The sequence below is a fragment of the Sminthopsis crassicaudata genome, chromosome 2 (assembly GCF_048593235.1).
Source record: "Sminthopsis crassicaudata isolate SCR6 chromosome 2, ASM4859323v1, whole genome shotgun sequence".
Taxonomy (NCBI): Eukaryota; Metazoa; Chordata; class Mammalia; order Dasyuromorphia; family Dasyuridae; genus Sminthopsis; species Sminthopsis crassicaudata.
Window position 1 is genome coordinate 409,057,438 of NC_133618.1, and position 5,925 is coordinate 409,063,362.

At 32.5% G+C, this 5,925-nt stretch overlaps 1 pseudogene; it reads right to left on the reverse strand.

Moving 5' to 3' along the window:
* Positions 1-216: 216 nt before the first annotated feature.
* Positions 217-377, reverse strand: LOC141559307 (U2 spliceosomal RNA; annotated as a pseudogene).
* Positions 378-5,925: the final 5,548 nt, after the last annotated feature.

A 5,925-nucleotide genomic window follows, 5' to 3' on the forward strand; every position in this document is an offset into this window, starting at 1 on the left:
CAAACCCAGTGCTCTATCCACTGTGCCACTATCTGATCTCTTGATGTAGATATAGACTTTAAATACAGAGTTATAATAAGGCTCTGACATACATACATATAATATATATAATATATATATGTGTATACATGAATTTATGCATGTATATATTGTATATGTGAATGTATACATGTGCATATACTCATGGATTTACCCACGTATGTATACATATGTATAAAATACTATGTGCATGAATGTATCGTGCAGTTATATATGCATATATGCAGATTTGCATTCATCTATACACATCTATGTATATAAACACTATATATGCATACATATATGCATATTTATATTTGCATACACACTTGATCTTAGCCAAAAGGCCAAGAAGCAATATTTGCATACACATATATATGTATTTTAATAAAAAGGAGTTTGAGACTCTGCTATAAAGGAACTTAAAATATGCTGAAGGGAGATAACAAAATAATGAAATATAGTATTTATATAGCACTTTAAGGCTTATAAATATTTTTATGAATACCTTATCAGATTCTCACAACAACCCTGGGAGGTAGATGATATTATTATTCCCATTTTAGCAGATGTAAAATGATGAAGACATTAGTGACACAGATATGTTAAATGACTTTTTCAGAATTGAAGAGCTAGTAAATGTATGAAACAGGATTTGAACACAAACCTTTCTGATTGAAAATCCAGTACTCTATCCACTCTGCCAACTAGAAAAACACATTTCATGAAAGTCTGAAAAGAATGAATGAATCAACAAGTATATATGCCTATCAATATATCAATGTAGAAAAATATAGTTATGTCTAATCTATCTCTTTTGGTACATTTTAAATTTGTCTGGGTCTCAAGCCACTTATTTTCATGCTATGTGCTAAGCGCTATGGGTAGTCTAGAAGAAATTGGACATGTTCTTTGCCATCAAATAACTTACAATCTTATTAGAAAGACAGTATTTAGATCCATAAAACAATAAGACATTTATGGCCAAAGCATAATTCTAGGCCATAGTCACTGATCCCAGCTGACATGATATTCACAATAAATTATTTTCTGAGTTTGATGTGTCTCTAACAAAGGGAGGAGAGGGAGAATTGTGTAGTGGACAGAAGATTGTTCTTATAGTCATCATGGCCTGGGTCCAAATCCTGCCTCTATATGGGACCCAGAATAAGTCACTTAACCTTTCAAGACCACCAGACTCTAAGATGCAGAATAGCTGCCCAATTGCTCTGTTTAGAGGAGCTCCAGCACTGACAAGATCACAGGTCTTTGTTGTTCAAACAACAATTACAACCCAAAACATAATTGTATTGATCCTTAGCTTTAAGAGCTGCGTAGTGGGACACCACTCCATTTCTCTTTTTCTTAAATTGCTCATTTACATCAATCATGATAGCTTAATGAGCATTTCATTTGCAATCCTTTTGCTTCTTACAACAACCTCCCAAGATGGGTAGTGAAAGCACTAGTGTACCCATTTCAAAGATGGAGAAAATTAACTTCAGGGAGCAGAAATTAAATGATTCAGTTAGATCAATGTGGATTATAATTTGGTGATTCATTACAATATAAGAGATATGAGTTGGGACTTGAAAATAAGTAGGATTTAGATACAAAGTAATGGGGAGAAGATGTTCCAAATGGGAATAATAGCCAGAGGAAAAAAATCCTGAGAGTAGGAATAAGCATGGACAGTACCAATAAAGAGTGTTGTGTGCCAGGTGGTACAGTGGATAGAGTAGCTGACCTGGAATCAAGAAGATGAGTCTTCCTGAAATCAAATCTATTCTCAAACATAGTTAACAAAATATTTGAAACTATATTGAAAAGTCAACCCAAAACAAATGATTAAGATCAAGTAAGGGAAAACAGATATACCTTGATTTATTTCTTGATAAAAGAGTGCAAGAACTTCCCAGGGCCTTAGAAAGTCAACAGATAATCTTTAGCAATTCATAATATATAGTTCCCACCGGTCTATTTCTTGGCAGCCTGATAGGACAAATCATGTTAGGCTAAAATCACCACCATTTCATAAATAAATAACCAACCCTTTTAATTAGTAAATGTACGACCTGAGGCCCAATGAGGCATACAGTTAATGATGGCAGTGACTTGCCTAAGATCAGATATCTAATAAGTAATGAATTTGTAATTTAGGTCGTCTGATTTACAAATTCAATGATCTTTTCACTCTGCACCATATTGTCTTCTCTATCATAGAGCTATGTTCAGTAAGACATCCGTATTAGAGTGAATTTTAAAATATTAATTATTAAAGTATAGAAAGATGGTTTTACATATATTGACTTACTTGCTGTCTAGGTGAGGAAGTGAGGGAAAGGAGGGAGAAAAATTTGAAACACAAAGTTTTGCAAGGGCAAATGTTGAAAACTATCTTTGCACATATTTTGAAAATAAAGTTATTTTAAAAAAGAAAGAAATAATATTTTAAAAATAGTAAATAAAAAAGAAATTAGTTGTGGATCACAAATATAGCATTATGCAAATGTTTGTGTGTATGCTTTCCAGATAACTGACACTAACTAGAACTTTGTTGTTATTAGTATTAAAAATTCAGGGATGTTTTTCTTTGATTTTTTTTAATAGTACTTTATCTTTCCAATTACATGTAAAGAGAGTTTTCAACATATTTTTTGTAAGATTTTAAGTTCTAAACTTTTCTCACTCCCTCTTTTTCCTTTCCCCATCCTAAGACAGCAAACAATTTTATAGGTTGCATATGTACAATCATTTTAAACATATTTCTATTTGAAATGTTGTTAAAGAAAAATCAGAACAAAAAGGAAAATACCATGAGAAATAAAAAGTAAACAAATGAACAAAAATGGTGAAAATTGTATGCTTTGTTTCTTATTCAGTTTCCATAGTTCAGGGATGTTTTTCAAAAGTGTCCTGGAAGAAACACAGAGCCCTAGATTTGGAGTTAGAAATTTTGAATTTGAATCTTCTTTCTCTCACATAATAGCAGTATGACTTTAAGAAAATCATTTCACCTTTTTGTGCATTTCAGTTTCCTCATCTATGACATAAAGTAATTAGACAAGGGATCTCCAAGGTCTCTTCCAAGATTTTCTGTGATTATATGCACTTCAAATGATGTGATTGCCAATGGATTTATCAGGTCCACTGGTTGAACACAGCAACATCTATTAGATTTATATTAAGAAAAGAGTTTAGAGGAAAACTAGCCAACCTTTTTATTTTATAGATGGAGAAAGTGGAGCTCACAGAAGTGAGCTAAGGAGTGATTTATCACTGGATGGTGAAATGTTGATTGTGATTGAATTGAATAGGAAAAAAAAAATCTAAGAAGGATTCACTAGGAGAAGGATTAATATATTATCAAGATGTTTCCTATAACATTCATAGTTGATGCTCTTCAGTATGCTGATTAAGTAGTAAAAACATATTGAACCTTTTATGTTTTTTATGGGGCATTTTTCCTGCCTTTCACTCAGGGATGTCCTGGTAAATGTTTTACAATCAGCTCTTCAGAGGGGAAAATATATATATGGACAACATTTTTTAAAAGTTTAATTTTGTTAATATTTTCTCTATCACTTTCTTAAGTCTAGATGATCAATAAAATAATAAATCAAATCCTGATTTGCAGCATTTGCCAGTTGCTGAATTGTAAATGCTCACACTGAAAATTTAATAATTAGGTCTTGAATCAGTAGGAACTGACTCCAGAACATCCTTGTTTTAACCACAGTACATAACTAGATTATATATATATATATATATATATATATATATATATATATATATATATATATATATATGCTCGCTCTCTCTCTCTCTCTCTCTCTCTCTCTCTCTCACTATATATATAGTGTGCTCTGTGACAACTAGGACTATTTTTTGTCTGTGTGTTCCCAACACATTGCATAGTGCTTTGTATATATGGTAAGTGCTTAATAAATGCTTACTTGTTCCTTATAGCTTTTCTAACTTGTCCTCACAAAATTTTTTTGTAATTGGATTACAACATCTTGATTTGGGCTAAGTAAAAAAAAAGAAAAAAAGGAACTGAAATATTAAGTAATTTGCTCAGTCTCAAAGTCAGTGACAGAATCAAGAGTAATTAGCATATTAGATTACTTGCCTCTAGGGAAGGGGGTGGGAGGAAGGGAAGGAAAAAAAAATTTGGACATAAGGTTTTGCAGAGGTGAATGTTGAAAATTATCTATGCATATGTTTTGAAAAGAAAAAGCTTTAATAAAAAAGTAAAATCAAGATTAGAAGCCTCCTCTGTCAATTACTAGAGCAGTGTTATTTTCCGTTAGATTGTACTGAACACCCAGGGGTTATAAGTATTATGGATGTTGGATATATACATAATATCTTATTTACATTTCTCTACCCAAACCTGTAAACTTGGTGCCAGTCAAAATTTTAAATTAATAAAGATAAATAATTCATTTGCCAAAAAACTACTCAATGAAGCTGAGCAAGTCAGGCAATTGTGTTGACTGGGTACATTATAAATCTTGCTATTTAACTTCAACTAGATTCTCATTGGAGCAAGGCAGTGCAGTGATTCTTTGTGAATTAATTCCCTATCTCATTCCTTATAAAACCTTTTCTAAATCTTCTCTTCTCTCTTCAAATCTTCAAAATATTTTCTTCCCCATTCTCTCTTCTTGCCTCTGACTTTACAAAAAACATCAATGCCTTTATAGAGAGAAAGTGAGTCCCATTTTCTCTCTTTCTCTTTACTTCAAAAAGGTATTATCTGCCACAATCTCCCTATTTCTTTAGTCCCTGAGAAAAGGCCCTTCTCCCTGACAAGACCAGATACTTTACATGTGCCTTTGATCCCATCATTTCCTATCTCCTCTAGCATATTGCAAACTATCTCTCCCTAAATCAACTTGTAATCTTCAATCTCTATTTTCTGGTTTTTTTTCCTTACTACCTTCATATCCAAGTCTCTCCCCATCCTTAAAAAAACCTCCCCAAATGCTTCTATCCTCTTGAGAGATTATCCTATATATATTTCTCTTCCCTATCTCAGTTAAACTCCATGAGAAAAGTTGTCTACATTTTCTGCTTCCTCTTCTTTTCTCACCTAACACTTTGCATTTCAAATTCTGACCTCATCACTCAACAGAAAGTGTTGTGTCTAAAGTTACTACTGATCTTTAATGACAAGATTTGATGGTCTTTTCTTCAGTCCTCATCCTTCTATATGTATTTTCTGTATTTGATACTATTGACTACCTCCTTTTCTAGATATTTTTTGTCTCTGGGCTTTTAGGTCTTTAGATTCTCATTCTACATGTTTAACCATTAGTTTCTTTTGTTAATAAATCTCAAGCAGGTCCTCTAATTGTGAGTGTTCCCCAGTTCTTTGTCATATGCCTCTTGTTCTTCTCTCAGTGATTTCATCAGTTCTCAACTTGTTTTTACCTTCATACAGTTTGTTATATTTCCCTTTCTCTCCTTTGACAAAGCCACTCCCCCTGGTAAAAACCTTTATCACTTCATGTTTAGACTTGCAAAGTTGGGGAGAGAGCTACCCAAACAGAGTGCAAAATTCCAGACTATATATTATACTATTATATATATATATATGTATGTATTATATATATAGAACATAAACATAATACATAAATAAGATGTATAAAACTGTATTTCCTGGACAATCTTTTGAATTCAGAGAGAAAAGCAGAGCAGTGTGGGAAAAGCGGTGACATAGATTCTCATTTGAAACTTAATTGGTACCAAATGATTTCTAGCATCACACTCCCCCCCCCACACTTATTTAAAACACTCATTCCCTATAAACATCCTTAGAGCTGCCACACTTGACTAGCTACCACCAACAATCTTCACAGGTTATATTATTGTTTTATATATATATATATATATATATAC